Source organism: Mirounga angustirostris, unplaced genomic scaffold, assembly GCF_029215605.1.
Source record: "Mirounga angustirostris isolate CCGP_5_RB_7025 unplaced genomic scaffold, mMirAng1.0.hap1 SCAF_11, whole genome shotgun sequence".
Taxonomy (NCBI): Eukaryota; Metazoa; Chordata; class Mammalia; order Carnivora; family Phocidae; genus Mirounga; species Mirounga angustirostris.
The window spans coordinates 69,386,122-69,403,199 of NW_026991719.1; the positions used below are offsets into that span (position 1 = coordinate 69,386,122).

A 17,078-nucleotide genomic window follows, 5' to 3' on the forward strand; every position below is an offset into this window, starting at 1 on the left:
CAGAAAACAATGGTATGGAGTTTCCTCAAAAAGTTAAAAATAGAACTACCCTATGATCCAGCAATTGCATTACTAGGTATTTACCCAAAGAATACAAAAATACTAATTTGAAGGGATACATGTACCCAGATGTTTATAGGAGCATTATCAACAATAGCCGAATTATGGAAGAAGCCCAAATGTCCACTCACTGATGAATGGATAAAGAAGGTGTGGCATATATATATCATGGAATATTAGTCAGCCATAAAATAGAATGAAATCTTTCTATTTGCAACAACATGGGTGGAGCTAGACAGTATTATGCTAAGTGAAATAAGTCACTGAGGAAAGACAAATAGCATACAATTTCAATTATATGTAGAATTTAAAAAAACAGAACAAAGGATCATAGGGGAAAAAAGAGAGGTAAACCAAGAGTCTGTTTCTCTTAACTATAGAGAACAAACTGATGGTTACCAAAGGGGAGATGGGTGAAATAGGTGATGGTGTTTAAGGAGGGCACTTGATGAGATGAGCATAGGGTGTTGTATGTAAGTGTTGAATCACTAAATTCTACACCTGAAACTAATACTACACTGTATGTTAACTAACTGGAATTTCAATTAAAACTTAAAAAAAATAAAACAAATAAGACATGGAGATGAAAAGTACAGATTAGGGAATATAGTCAATAATATTGTAAGAACTTTGTATGGTGACAGATAGTAACTCTACTTATTATGGTGAGCATTTCTTATTGTGTGCAATTGTCAAATCACTATGTGGTATACATGAAATTAATATAATATTCTATGTCAAGTATACTTGAGGAAAAGTTTCAGTTTTGATTAAAATATCTTTACAAACAGAGCATTAGTAAGTAGATATGCTAGACCTCACTTTGTTTTATCAATTATAATTATTTATCAGCTTTTAATGACACTTGCTTTATTATAAAGTCCTAATGTTAAATTAATAAAATATCTTTAAACTACAAGTACCTTATCACACACTCAGATATCAAAACATATTACAACAAAATAAAGAAGATCAATTTCAAATAGATGAGTTGGACAACAGAGGCATAAACAGAGCCTCAACTGGATAATTGATTTCCTTTTTTCTTAACTCTGCTTTGATACAATTCCATCCACACACCCTCATCCTGAATATATGACTATTAATGACCAGTGATAGCTAAGTTGGACCACACATAAATATTTGTTCCATACATTTTTGTTAACTAAATTAAGCTTTTTTCCTTACACTTCTAGCCCCAAGCAAATTATGCACATAAATTACTTCTATCATCCACCAGTTAATAAAAATGTTTGCACTGCCTCAAGCATTGACCACTAACATCTTGCAATTCACATTCTACTTTAACAATTGTAGGTTGCATTTTCAGTTACTTTTTAGAGGAGCTCTATAAAATTTCCTATAACCACACTTTGGAAAAGTAATTATTAACAAGTTATTCATTATACCTAAATATATATCCCTTATTTTACTGTACTGTAAACTTATTCTTATTAGTTCTTTCTTAACCTTTTTTTAAAAATCATCCACATAACTCCATTCCACCCTGTTCTACATCTTCTCTAACCCACTCCCAGCAAGAATTTTGATTGGTATTTAAAATTTGTTTTGAAAAGTTTAAAGCCATATTTATTTACATAGACCAGATATTCTTATAGTGTTTTGTGAATCGGATTTAAGTAATATATATTAATATTTAAGGGTAATTTCACCTAGAAGTAAAGAGATAAACTATTAAATTGTCTTGTATCTTCCACTCTCAATTTTACTGCAAAAACTTAGTGGGGGAGAAATCAGAAAGGGAGATGAACCATGAGAGACTATGGACCCCGGGAAACAAACTGAGGGTTTCAAAGGGGAGGGGGGTAGGGGGATGGGGTAACAGGGTGATGGGTATTAATGAGGGCACATGTTGTGATGAGCACTGGGTGTTATACACAACTAATGAATCACTGAACACTACATCAAAAACTAATGTGGCTAACTGAACATAATAAAAAATATATATATGTATGTATGTATATATATATATATATATATATATCACAAAAAAAACTTAGTGGAAAAATTAAACGTCCTCCTCTTTTGGGATCAGAGAAAGACTCCTCAATACACACCATCTAGAAGTAAGTAAGTAGGTAACAGTATATAAGTATATTCACATATACAGTGTTGAAAAAATATACATACACATATTTAATTCATCAAATAGTGGAAGCATAAATTTATCTCCACAAATACTTTGAATAGACTAAGAAGCTGCTTAATAACTTAGCCTTATGGAGCACAACCCAAATCTGAAAGACTCAGGTATACCCCCTTCTTTCTTCTTCCCTTGAAAGAAGAAAACAAAAACAAAAACAAAAACAAAATCTTTCCTATCCTGCGAAAATCTATCTTTGGATCTCAGTTTGAGGAACTCTGTATTAAGGAACTCAATTTATTCCATCAAATGTCTTTTAACTGTGATTTATGACTATAAAAGAAGTTTTGTGTTTATACCTGGTAGAAAGTCTGTGTGTGAGTGAATGCATGCATATTGTGGATTTTTCTTTCAAGCTCATCATTTTCTTTTTAAGATCATTTATTTCAAGATCAAATAAAACCCTCAAATTTAAAAATAACCATAAAAGTTGCAGACCTCTGAAAACATGTCCTTGCACCCCTAAGGGTCTGCAGACCTCAGTTTGAGAGACACTGCCCTACATTAAGCCTGTGACATTAAGTTAGAAAACATATGTTACTTTCAAATTATAGACATATATATGTTTGAAGTATGGGATTAACATTGATCCCTAATGTTTTTGTTGGCACTGCATTTCTCCTGCCTAGTCATTTTTTTTTTCATGCAGATATGAGACACTAAGGCAGAGCTTGTTACACAACTAATGTGTTTCTAAAAATTTCATTACAATCATATTCCTTGGTGTTAAATCAGAACAGACCTGAACACCTAAAATATACTATCCAGTGTTTGATCATGACCATATTCAGCAATTGTTATTTTACTGCTAGTTAATCCAGGAAACCTGATAATCATTTGCAAAAATAGTCTCAAGTCTACTTATAGACCACCGCTTCATCTGTGAATTATGAGAACATATATTGCTCCCATGTACTTTGCAGTAATGAGAAAAAGGGCAAAACATTTTCTTTTTTTTTTTAAGATTTTTTATTTATTTATTTGACAGAGAGAGAACATAAGCAGGGGGAGTGGCAGGCAGAAGGAAAGGGAGAAGCAGGCTCCCAGCCGAGCAGGGAGCCCAATGCAGGGCTCGATCCCAGGACCCTGGGATCATGACCCGAGCCGAAGGAAGATGCCTAACCGACTGAGCCATCCAGGCGCCCCAGGGCAAAACTTTTTCAAAATAACCATTTCCTCTTCAACTCACTGGTCTCAAAATTTTCCAATATATAAATGTCTTGCTTCAGATATTTTGATAATTTACTCATTTATTTAAATTTATTCCTTAAGCATATATTGTGTGCGTAGCATCATAAATATACTATGTCTTGAGTGTCTCTTTTTTTCTTGCATTTTTTAAATTTTATTATGTTATGTCAATCACCATACATTACATCATTAGTTTTTGATGTAGTGTTCCATGATTCATTGTTTGCATATAACACCCAGTGCTCCATTCAATATGTGCCCTCTTTAATACCCACCACCAGGCTAGCCCATCCCCCTACCCCCCTCCCCTCTAGAACCCTCAGTTTGTCAGAGTTCGTAGTCTCTCATGGTTCGTCTCCCCCTCCAATTCCCCCCCCCGCTTCATTTTTCCCTTCCTACTATCTTCTTTTTTTTTTAACATATAATGTATTACTTGTTTCAGAGGTACAGGTCTGTGATTCAACAGTCTTACAAAATTCACAGCGCTCACCATAGCACATACCCTCCCCAATGTCTATCACCCAGCCACCCCATGCCTCCCACCCCCCACCACTCCAGCAACCCTCAGTTTGTCTCCTGAGATTAAGAATTCCTCATATCAGTGAGATCGTATATTTTTTAAGATTTTATTTATTATTTGAGAGAGAGAGCAAGCTCATGACAGGGGGTGGGGAGGGACAGAAGGAGAGGGAGAGAATCCCGAGTAGACTCCATGCCCAATATGGAGCTCGACCTCAGGACCCATGAGATCATGACCCTAGCTGAAATCAAGAGTTGGATGCTTAACCGACTGAGCCACCCAGGCAACCCCTGAACATAAATCTTAAACCAATTTCAAATAGGTTGAGAGAGTCAAAAGAATAAAGGTGTGTCTTAATAATGTCTTTAATACTTCTCTTTAAAATTGAATGGTAGTGGCGCCTGGCTGGCTCAATTGGAGTGTGCGACTCTCAAACTTGGGGTCGTGAGTTCGAGCCCCAAGTGGGGTGTGAGATTACTTAAATAAATAAAACGTTAAAAAACTTTTAAAAAATAAAATTGAAGGCTAGAAGGTGGGCAACGAATAGCAGATATGGTAGTAATTAAGATACTGATCCTGAAGAAAGGTTTAACACAATTTTGATGGCTTTCCCTGCACGTAATACTTTTTATTAATGTATGGATATAATAACTTTCTAAAAAAAAACATGGACTTTAAAGCTAGAAATGTTCTTAGATATTATGAATACTATGCCCTCTTTTCACAGCTGAATAAATGGAGGGCCAAAGGTGTAAAATCATCTATTTCAGAGCTTGCCTTATGAAAATTGTCTAATGTATATCATAAATACTTTAATGTCTAATTCACTTTGTCCAACATCTAGCACATTATAGAATACAAACTTACTAAATAAGTGCTTTTGAGGATGATGATACTTAGTTATCAACTGAAGGACAATCCTGACTTTTCTAGGGCTGCTCTAACAAGGTACCAAAAACTGGATGTCTTAAGCAGAAATGTATTGTCTCACAGTTAAGAAGGCTAGAAGTCTGAAATCAAAGTATTGGGAGGGTTGGTTCTCTCTGAGGGCTGTGAAGGAAGGCCAAGGAAAGCTCTGTTCTAAGCATCTCTCCTTGCTTATAAATGGACATCTTCATGTTCACATGGCATTCTCCTTGTATGTGTGACAGTATCTAAATTTCCCCCTTTTATAAAGATACCAGTTAAATTGGAATAAGGGCCTACTTTACTCAAGTATGACCTCATATTAATTTAACTAATTACATCTACAATGATCTTATTTCATTATAAGGTTACATTCTGAGATACTGGGGGTTAGAGCTTCAACACATGAATGTTTTTGGGAGGAGGCACAGTTCAACCCATGACACTAATTGCGTATTCCCATAACAAGATTAGAGACTGACTTTATCAGCCAAAAAGGCCATCAATTCCTATGTTCCCACACACACACCTAGCAATATCTACATCTAATTCCTGAAACCTGCGAATATGTTAGGTTCCATGGCAAAAGTGAATTAAGATTGCAGAAGAATTGGGTGCCTGGGTGGCTCAGTCGTTAAGCGTCTGCCTTCGGCTCAGGTCATGATCCCAGAGTCCTGGGATCGAGCCCCACATCAGGCTCCCTGCTCCACGGGAAGCCTGCTTCTCCCTCTCCCCCTCCCCCTGCTTGTGTTCCCTCTCTCACTGTGTCTCTCTCTGTCAAATAAATAAATAAAATCTTTAAAAAAAAAAAGATTGCAGAAGAATTAAGGTTCCTAATCAGCTGACATTAAAATAAAGAGATTATTTTACATTATCTGAGTGGGCACAATGTAATCACAAGGATCCTTAAATGTGGAATAGGGAGGCAGAAGAGTGCCAGAGTGATGCAATATGAGAAATATTTGATTGGCCGTTGACAGCTTTAAAGATGGACAGGGCCACAAACCAAGGAATTTGGGTAACCTCTAGAAGCTAAAAAAGGTTAAGGAAATAAATTCTTTCCTAGAGGCTTTACGGAAAAAATGCCTGTTGACACCTTGGTTTTAACCCAATGATACCTATTTTCAGACTTCTAACCACCAGAACAGTAAGATAATACATATGTTTTATTTATTTTTTAAAGATTTATTTCTCTGAGAGAGAGAGCATGAGTGGGAGGGGCAGAGGAACAGAGAGAGAAAATCTCAAGCAGACTCCATGATGAGCATGGAGTCCAATGTGGGGCTCAATCCCAGGACCCTGAGATCACAACCTAAACTAAAACCAAGAGTTGGACGCTTAACCAACTGTGCCACCCGGCACCCCAATACATGTATTGCTTTAAGCCACTATGTTTGTGGTGATTTGATACAGTAAGAAACAGAAAACTAAGTACAGTTCCTCTTGAAGCTATTACTGACAATGACCCCAATACATCCATACTCTTTTGTAACACTCTGTTGACAATTAGGAAAAATATCATTTCAATGGCAAGGCCATTACTATCACCAAAATTTTTGGGATTCACTCAGACTCAACAATTTTACCCATCACATAGGTGTAGCTATTCTTTCAATGATTTAGACTCCAAAATGGAACAAATCTGATGTATATTAGACAGATAATACTTCGATTACATATTTCTTTACACATGTGAAAACTGTCAAAAAGAAATAAAGAGATCTTTCTGATTATCAGCTCTTAAAAGTCTAAGTTGTATAGGAAGTCATATTTCACTTTACATCAGTGCTTCTCAGAGTTTAATGTGCATATGAATCACCTGGAGACCTTATTAAAATACAGAATCTGATTCAGTAGGTCTTGGTTGAGGCCAGAGATTCTGTAATTTCTAAGAAGTTCCCAGGTGATACTCATGCTGGTACTCCATGGAACACGTTTTGAGGAGCAAGAATTAGATACAGATTCATTAAACCTGACCAGAAAAGTAAATTGGCTACACATCACAATCAATACTGAGTTTAAAAAAAAATGTCTCTTTACATTAAGCACTAGCAGTTGGGAAAAGAAGAAAAAACTCAAACTGACCTTCAGCATTTTTTAAGCATTCATTGGTAACAAAAGTGAGCCTAGAGCTTCTAAATAAAATGACTGATTATTTTAATAATTTACATACATATTCCAAAATAACTTCATGTTGTCTCAGGATAGTGGGGATAGGGGTGCCTGGGTGGCTCAGTCGGTTAGGCATCTGCTTTTGGCTCAGGTCATGATCACAGGGTCCTGGAATCGAGCCCCTGTTGGGCTCCCTGCTTGGCAGGGAGTCTGCCTCTGCCTCTCCATCTGCTTCTTCCCCTGCTCGTGCTCTCTCGCGCGTTCTTGCTCTCTCAAATAAGTAAATAAATAAAATCTTTAAAAAGGGGATAGTGGGTATAAGTCAAGGCTGAGCATTGTATACCTAATGTAATAATGCCCACTAATGTAGAATATATTTTTCTTCCATATTTCATAATGCCTCAGGTCTCTATTAAAGAGATTTCAACACAACTGACAGGTCTATGAAAGGGTAAAGTTATTTGGAGGATGGGTCTCAGATAATTACTTTCCTAAATGGCATAGCTACTTCATCCATAAAACACACAATACATAGACCAAGCCAACCAAGTAAAACAGTATGTGTATATAAAGAAATATATTAAAACAATATATTAGTGTAGTAAAACAAAACCCAAAGAAGAAATGCTTTTGCCGTTGCTTGGTACGACTACAGGAAAGAATAGTTTATGGGTCTATCTGCCTTCTGCCTCTGAAGCCATTGGAGGTTAACACAACGATCCCTTTCTCCTAAATCTTGGCCTTTCTATTAAAAATTTTTATCTCCACTGATAGCAAAAGGTAAATGTCAAAGGCAGTAAAGACTCAGAAAGAGAGAGAAGTTAGAGGGAAATTACATGACACACATGCACACACATACATACAATTTTTAAAAACAATAAATAGGGACACCTGGGTGGCTCAGTCAATTAAGCGTCTGCCTTCAGCTCAGGTCATGATCCCAGGGTCCTGGGATCGAGCCCCGCATCAGGCTCCTTGCTCAGCAGGGAGCCTGCTTCTCCCTATGCCTGCTCTGCCTGCTGCTCCCCCTACTTCTGCTTTCTCTCTCTGACAAATAAATAAATAAGGGCGCCTGGGTGGCTCAGTTGGTTAAGCAACTGCCTTCGGCTCAGGTCATGATTCTGGAGTCCCAGGATCGAGTCCCACATCGGGCTCCCTGCTCAGCGGGGGGTCTGCTTCTCCCTCTGACCCTTCCCCTCTCATGCTCTCTGTCTCCCATTCTCTCAGATAAATAAATAAAATCTTTATAAAAATAAATAAATAAATAAATAAATAAATAAATAAATAAATAAAATCTTTAAAAAAATAAAATTAAAAAATAAAAACAATAAATAAAGATGGGCTTCACTCCAGTTCTACAGTCTATAACCTAATAAAGAGTGCAGCATCTAGAATGACACCTGCTTTAAAGCCCTGGCTCTGCCATTTACTACTTGCATGACCTTGGGCAAGCATCATGCACAGACTCTTGTCTACATGAGAAAAGTGCTTACCTGGGGCATGTTTGCATTTAAGAATCTTAAAATAAATTGCCACCAACTCCAGGGGAAGTGAGGCTAAGAAAATGTTTTCCTAAATTTTTGCCACTCTGACACTTTTTGAGTATAGCTGACACAAAGTGTTCCATTAGTTTCAGGTGTACAACTTAGTGATATGACAAGTTTATGCATTATGCTATGTTCACCACAAGTATAGCTACCAACTGTCCCATTACGTTGCTGTTACAATATCATTAACTGCAGTCCTTAGGCTCTGCATTTTATTCCTGTGACTTACTCATTCCAAAACTGTAGGCCCATATAGCTCTCTCCCCCTTACCCATTTTGTTCAAACTCCCATCTCCCTCCATTTTAAAGATTCTAAGGATCAACCCAATTAGAACACAACTCTAGTTGTAAAACAATAGGAGACCAAGAAGGTAGGACAGCTGCTGTTGTAGATTTCTTTATAGAGACAAATGTAAAGTATAGCATTTAATTGACACAATATAATCTCATTTATTCAGTTATCATGTACCTAGATCTACAGTTAATCCAGGAAATTCTGCTACTAGTTGGTATATGAATGACTCCATTTGCACATACAGGTTTCAGTTTATTGTCTTGAAATTTTACACAGACTAGAAAGGTCTCGGGGTGTTAGTGACAACTTCTGAATATACTAACATCTCCAGCTCCCTTCTTATGCAGAATATATCTCTCTAGAATTTTCACTGCTTACTTTCAAACCAGTATGCCTAGATATAATATACTCTATACAAGTAAATAAGACACCACCAATTTCATGTAGCTGAGTCCACTGTAAAAATCAAAATCAACAATTCAAGTATTTTTACTCTGGGGTTACAATACACAAAAATATATAATTCCTTCTGGAAGTACAATATGATTTTAAAATCAAAACTAATTAAATATCTTTAAAAATACACTTTATATAAAATTTAATGCCATCTTTTTCAACCAAGACTGAGAGACTGTGTTTTAGTAAAATACCTAAAACGAAATGTAGGTATACACCACTTGGTCAAGCTTAGAAATCAGTGATTTTGTAGAAGCAGTATGCTATTCGTGGAAAACATTATGATATAAAACACATACATACACACACAAACACGCACATGTGCATGCACACACACACACACACATTGGGCTGGGACTCCACAGATTTAGATTCTTGTTAAAGCTCTGCCTAAGGGGTGCCTGTGTGGCTCAGTGGGTTAGGTGTCTGCCTTCAGCTCAAGTCATGATCGTAGGGTCCTGGGATCGAGCCCCGTGTTGGGCTCCCTGCTCATCAGGGAGCCTGCTTCTCCCTCTTCTCCTGGCTCATTCTCTCTCTTGCTATCTCTGTCACTCTCTCTCTCAAATAAATAAATAAAATCTTTAAAAAAATGGCTCTGCCTAAGATTCACTGCATATTACCCTGGTCAAGTACAGTTTGGTGATTAAGAGTCAAAACAGACTTATGTTTGAATCCTGACTGTGACATTTTGTCGTTGTGTGGCCCCAGGGAAGTCAACTACTTTAAGCTACGGTTTTCTCATTTGTAAAATGAGAAGTAATACTAGAAACCATCTCATAGGGATGTGGTTAGATTTAAATGTGAAAACATATATAAAGTTGTTAGTATAATGCCTGGTATTAAGTGCTTAATAAATATTAGCATTTATTAATTCTGCTAAGCTACTTCACTTCTTTAGACTTCAGCTTCCTCATATGTAAAATGGAAGGATTGGCTTGTCATTACAAAACCGCTTCCAGATCAAACTGAAACTTAAATGAGAAAGTCCAATGCCATCTTCTCATTCAGACAGGAATTGTAAAATAAACCTTAAAACATGAATACCACATGCTTATTTTTTTATATTTTATTTTAAGCTTTCTAAAATGGGCAACATATCCCTAATCATTACATTCTATCTAGAGTATCCGACCTTTGAACAGTTTAGTCTATTGGTCTACATGTAAATGTCTAGTAAGTCTTATTAATTACTATGAAATGGCTACAAGCTAAAACACTTTGAGGGAATTTGCGTAATGTAGGTAATAAGAGAAAAAGTCAAGGATAAAAGATTTTCCCTTATAATAACATTCGTAGTTCACTGACAATGATTTTTGAATTTAAAGGTTATAACCCTTCTAGAATGCTTTTTATCCAAGTTCTTAAACCACAAACTTTGATGTGATATTGGTTGGGTTGGTGCCTCAAAGTGAGGCAGCAGCCAAAGTGAAATCTGTAGAAAGCTTCTATATTAAACTGTAATCACACTTTCCATTAAATAAAACTGAGCTCCATGAAACAATGCAGTCTGAAGCCCTAGGGGTAGGAAAGTGACAACTGATATGTTATACAATAGCAATTATGGTAGCCATCACAATGATTAGCTCTGATTCAATAGACACAAAAATGAAAACTATCAGTGATAATCAACGTGAAGCAGTAACTGCAAGATATATTGCAATAAAAAGAGTAAACAATTAGTAGGTTTTAACAAAACATACGTGATGTAATGTCATCAAAGAGAAATACAGAAAATGGAAAATGTCTTAGTATTTTTAAAACTGAGAAAATTACAGGGGCGCCTGGGTGGCTCAGTTGGTCATGATCCTGGAGTCCCTGGATCGAGTCCTGCATCGGGCTCCCTGTTCGGCGGGGAGTCTGCTTCTCCCTCTGACCCTCCCCCCTCTCCTGTGCTCTCTCTCATTCTCTCTATCTCAAATAAATAAATAAAATCTTTAGGAAAAAAAAAAACTGAGAAAATTACAGACAGAACCGCTTCTGGGATAATGTTCCTTTGGTCTCTTTTATGAAGACAATATATATTTGGAGGCCACTCACTATATAGATATGTCCATATTGCCTTTTCTCTGACTCATATTCAAGTTTATTTAGTCACTGGAGGGTCATTTGCCTGACCAATGATAAATAAATTTTCACATATATACAGTTCTCTCTATAACAATCTTACTTTGTTACCCAAGAAATTCGGATGCAAAGACCACATATCGTTATAGATACTTCAAATAATCATCCAGGTGCTGTAGGCAGAAGATAAAGAATTAGATGGCATGGTCCCAACACTTAAGAACGGGTTTAAAATCCAGTTGAGAAATTTAGTCTAACACATAAACACACGCAAATAAGAAGACAATATAAAACAGGCTATAAGAAAGTGTTAAGTACAAGAACTGATGTAGGAGTTCTAGAAAAAATGAGCTTAATAATGGTTGGGTTACACTTGGAAGGCACTCAATGGAGGGGTGTAACTTCAGTCTCCAAATTGGGTAAGATCTGAATAGGCAGAAGAGAGGGCATCCTGTGTGAAGGGTGTGGTTGTGGTGCAAGGAGCAAAGCTCTGGAAGTAGATTGTTCAGGGGACATTAAGGATAATTGTGCACTGAAAAATCAAGTAAAATAAGGGTCCCATGGTACAATGAAGCCAGATTATGAAGTTTTTGCAATCTGACTAGAATTGGGCTTGGAAGAATAAAAAATAAATTCCAAGAATATTTTGGTGAAGAAAATGACTTGCTAAAAGGAGTGTTCACTGACCATTAGTCTGGCAGGATGAATTAAGGAGTTGGGGCACAAGTGAAAGCTGACTGGGAGGTTCCTGGAGTGACTGGATGGTGGTGATGGGAGCTTAGACTGTAGAATAAAGGAAGAATTATAAGAGTGGGCTTTCAAAGGAAAATTCACCAGGACTTGATAACCACTTAACTATAAGAAATGGAGGGGAAAAAATCAGATTTCTCTGTGAAATAGTCAGGAGTTTATAACAATTTTTCCACCAAAGACAAACAGGCAAGTTGTTCCTCACAACTGCTGAGTAATATAGCCCCTCCCAAAGAAGAGTTAGAAAGGGTCTCCCAAACAGGATTTGACTTTGCTGGTTTTAGCAGAGACACAGAGGAAGAAAGGAAGAAAGAAAGACATAGCACCATACCAGAAAGGGAGACCAAGTCTTTGTAAGAAACCATTCCAAAAAAAAAAAAAGACAAGAAAGTTAAATTTCTTACTCTGAGTCTCCACAGTGGGTTTCACTCTGAGTCTCTCCAAAGAGTTTAAGTTTCAAAATCACTGAGTGGCACCTCAAATCAGAGTTCATTGAAGATTAAAAGTTGGATTCGCTTGAATAATTAGGTTTTTTTTTTTAATGGTTTCTCATCTCAGGAATTTCTATTCCACAAATTCCTCTCCAAGTTCTTTCAATTATTACAAATCTGACATCTGTAGATTAAGAACTTGCTTTCTTAAATTCATCAGGCCCATTTCGGGTCTGGGTATGACCAGTAAGCCAGATTCAAAATAAGCGGCAGATCCCTCTCCATCAACAGGCGCTTGAAATAGCACACAGCCAACTCCCCAGCCCCTTCCATAGTCGGCCCAGACAGAGCTCAGCCCCACCTCCTCCAGCGAAACGGAAAAGGCGCCTGCGCACACTCCACGTCTATTCTTCTCGCCACGAACTCCCCCCTCCCCCCTCCCCCCCAAGCTCCTAATGCGCAAGCGCGGCACTCAGTGCGTTTGAGTAGGACTGTGAAAAATCTGCTGTCCAGTGAAATCTAGAAGTGGTAGAATTCACCTCCCCCCCCCCCCGCCTCCTTTCTTCGCAGGCAGAGGTGCCACTTCCTCCTACCCCGAAGCCAGAAGTGCATCCCAAACGTCGCCCTCTCTCGGAGCAAGGTCCTTTGCTCTCTGGCAATGCCCACTGTATCCCTATCCTCAGCTGTTTTTTAACCTCATGCAGCCGCCAGCCTTGGCTCGGATAGTAGAGGGAGTTGGCTCCCCCAAAGCCGCAGCGGGTTGTTGGCAGCCTCTTTAGGCCTCTGAACCTATAAGCCCCCCCACTGGGCAGAGCATTAGCTCCGTGTGTTGCTCATCCTTCTTCGCCCTTCACACCCACCCAGGCTGGGTCCTTACCTCGGGGCGTGGTGCGGTCTCAGGAAGGATCGGAGGATCCCGAATCAGGCCAGTGCTGGAGCAGGCAGATTCAGCAAGATTTTTCCTGGGTCTCACTGTCTCCTCAGACAATGAAATCAGCGTGTCCGATCATCAATTCTCATCATGATTGTGACGTCACAAAAGACAGCGACCAATGGGAGCCCGAGATCAGCTCCGGACAGTCCCTGGCCTCAGCCCAGAACCCAAGAGTGGGGAGGGGGGAGGAAAGATAGCTGCCTGCAGTGGGGCTGCCTCTTCCCTGCACATATCAGCTGTGTCCAAGGCCAGGCCTCTCTGTACCTCTCCCTTCCTGAATAGTTCTGGACACCCAGCATCCCTGTGACTATAGTAGTTATATGGCACCATTTGAGCAGGTGCTGCCTGGTGTACCAACTTGAGATTTGCTTTCAGCAGAATTGTTGCATGCCAAAATCAAAAGATCACATACAGAAATATAGTCTTTTGTGGTCAGTGTTCAATTGACATGTATATACTCAGTGTTACTAAAATCAAGAAGGATTCCATCAAGCCTTTGGCATTTATCGATAAGAGCAAGTGTACAGTTTTATGTGACCAGTTGACTCTGCGACTAAAACAAGAAATTAAAATTATGAGTTCTGTTCATCTAACCTCAATCCCTGTTCTGCCAGAAATTAGTCGAGTGATCACCATTACACCATTACAGAAAAAAAAAAAAAAAGTCATATGTTACATCAGTTAACACTCACTTGATACACTCCCCAAATTTGCTGGGTGCCATGAGAGATGTACAATTTCTTGGTCCTATGCTATTATAGAATTTACCACTCAGAAGACAAGATTAGCACACATTAAACATTCACAACAATAAAATTAAGTACAGTATTAGGTGCTCAATCATCTACTACAGACAAGAGATACATCGTTTAATGACTGGTAATACCAGTGAGGTGATAACATGGAAGCATTTTATTTTGCAATTGAAACTTGAGATGGTTCTTGAATGGTGGATAAGAGAGGACTGAAAGCACTGTCATAAAGGGGAAGAATAGGCAAAAGTAGGAAAGCATAGATATATATGATATGAGGAAATCCATGATAAATTCAGCCTAGCAAATAGAGGACATATATGAGGACTAGTGGGGAAATAGGATAGGCTGATAATAAAAGTCTTTGAAAGTAGGCAGAGAACTTTGATTTTATTAAAAGCCACTGAAGACCCTAGGGCAGGGTACCTCAAGCCTCTACAGTCATCTACAAAGCAGCTTGAGTGATTTTTTTTTTTTTAAAGAAAGTCAAATCATGCCCAGCTCCAGATTCTCCAATGGCTTACATTCACATATACTATAAAATGCAGATTTCTTACCATAGTCTTAAGGTCCTAAATGATCTGGCCTTTGCCATGTTTATGTTCTCACCTCCTGCCACTCTGCAATTAACTCACTTTCAAATCACATGGGTCTTCTCTCCATTTCTTAAACAAATCTTCTGACCACATCAGGACCCTTACACAGTTGTTCAGTTTGATCTTTGTATGGCCTTACTTCTTCATTTGATTCACATCTCTGCTCAAATGTAACTTCTTTAAAAGTAACCTCTTCAAAATTTTAAAGAAGTTACACTGTAACCCTATTTCAAATTGTGATCTTCTCAACACTTCATCTACCTCCCTATATTCCCTTTCCTGTTTTATTTTTCATAGCACTTATTACTATCTAACATACTTTATATTTTTAGTTGTTGCAAATATAAGCTCCATAAGGGCAGGACTTTTGTCTGTCTTATTTATTTTTATATCCCTAGCATCTAGAACAGTCCTGGATATAAGGTAGACAAATCAGTATTTGTTGAACGAATGACTGAAAGCAAATTTTTCAAGTGATTAGTTAGTCATCAATTTGCAATTTGAATCAGATTGGGGATAGGCTGGAGAAAGAAAGATCAGTTAGACAGTTATCGTGGCAATATAGATTCTAGATAACTTGGGCCTAGATCAGGGTATTAGGAGCAGTAAGAAAGAGAAATTATTAAATTTCAAAGAAAGAATGATTAAGATGAAAATAGAGGATTCAGAGATGGCCTATCTATGATAGAATAACACATTCATCAAGTACTTACTGCATAGCTTTTCTAAATTATTTTTTTAAGGAAGCTCCACATCCAGCATGGAGCCCAATGCAGGGTCTGAACTCACGACCCTGAGATCAAGATCTGAGCTGAAATCAAGAGTTGGAGGCTTAACCAACAGAGCCAACCAGGCATCCTAGTATCTACTGCGTATCCTGAACTGAGGTGATTTGAGAGAAAAAGAAAGGCAGGATCCTGACACTTAAATAATTTATAGTCTGACTGACAAGAGAAGACAAATATGAAACCAGAGTACAAAAAGAGGTTATTAAATTCATCCAGTTGCTCATTCTTTTTTTCCCTTCACACTCTATATCCAAGCCATCCATGAATCCTATAGGTTGTACCTTCAAAATACATCCAAAATCTGAGCACTCCTTACTTCTTCCATTACCACTACAACAGTCAAGGTCACTATCATTTCTAGCTTGAGCCACTGCAAAATCATCTTACATGGTTTGCCATTGTCTACTACTACCTTCTTTAATACTTTTTCTTAACAGCTGTCAAAATACTCTTTATAAAGTTGAATAGGATCATATTACTCCCCAGCTTAAAGCCCTCCAAATGCTTCCCAACACACTAACAATAAAATCCAAAATCCTTGTTATGGTTTATTTCCTACCACTTCTTTCTGCCCTGGTTCACTATGCTACTCTGGCCTTTTTTCTCTCTCTCTCTTTCTTTTTGGAAATCCTGTTCCTTCTTTGGAGACTTTGCACTTGCTATGCCTTCTTAGAAAACTCTTCTCCCAGATCTTTCTATAGCTTACACTTCACTCAGGTGGCCAGCTAAAGTTTACCTCCTCAGATATGTCTTTATGGACCAATGTATTTAAAATAACATCCCCAAATCACACTACATCCTCTATCCTCTTGCTGTGCATTATTCTTCTCAAATCACTATGGGAAATCACATGATTTGCTTATTTATTTTGCCTTTCCCTAGGTTAGGATTTCATCTCTCTTATTAACCGTTATATCCCCAGTACCAAGAACTGTACCTGGCATGAAACTTTGTTGAGTGAATGGATGTAGAAAAGCATAGATTGTGTGGTGTAAGCTAGAGTAATTGGTATTCAGAAGTCAGAGATATTGCTAGTACCATATCATAGGTATCCATCCCTGTTCTGCACACAATGTATCAATTAAAGCCATGTTTATTGAATTTGTGGATGAAAACAATCTGAGAGGAATAATAATTAAAGCATGGATATTAACCAAGATTTCAAAAATCTCAAAAGACTCAAAATTCAAATTCAGCAAGATCCAATTTGAGAGGGCTGAACAGTTAAGTCTTACTTTTAGGTTTACAAAAATCAACTGCACAAGTTAAGGATGGGCAATAAGCACTTAAGGTGGGAAAACTTTATTTATAAAATTTATAACTTCAATATGAGCTAGTATACCATAGCGTTAAGAGAGATAATTGAGGGGTACCTGGGTGGCTCAGTCGTTAAGCGTCTGCCTTCGGCTCAGGTCATGATCCCAGGGTCCTGGGATCGAGCCCCGCATCAGGCTCCCTGCTCGGCGGGAAGCCTGCTTCTCCCTCTCCCACTCCCCTTGCTTGTGTTTCCTC

The 17,078-nt window shown here is 38.0% G+C and overlaps 1 protein-coding gene across 3 annotated transcripts in view; it reads right to left on the bottom strand.

Annotated features, from left to right (window-relative positions):
- HDX (highly divergent homeobox) overlaps positions 1–13,511 on the bottom strand; it is a 261,982-nt gene extending 248,471 nt beyond the window's left edge. For 2 of the 3 annotated variants that reach the window (XM_064574296.1, XM_045879926.2), the window contains exon 1: positions 13,374–13,511. The gene's annotated coding sequence lies outside the window, so the exon portion shown is untranslated. Of the gene's footprint in view, positions 1–12,469; positions 12,828–13,373 lie in introns of those variants that run through there. The other variant, XM_064574295.1, reaches the window with a different exon arrangement.
- Positions 13,512–17,078: the final 3,567 nt, after the last annotated feature.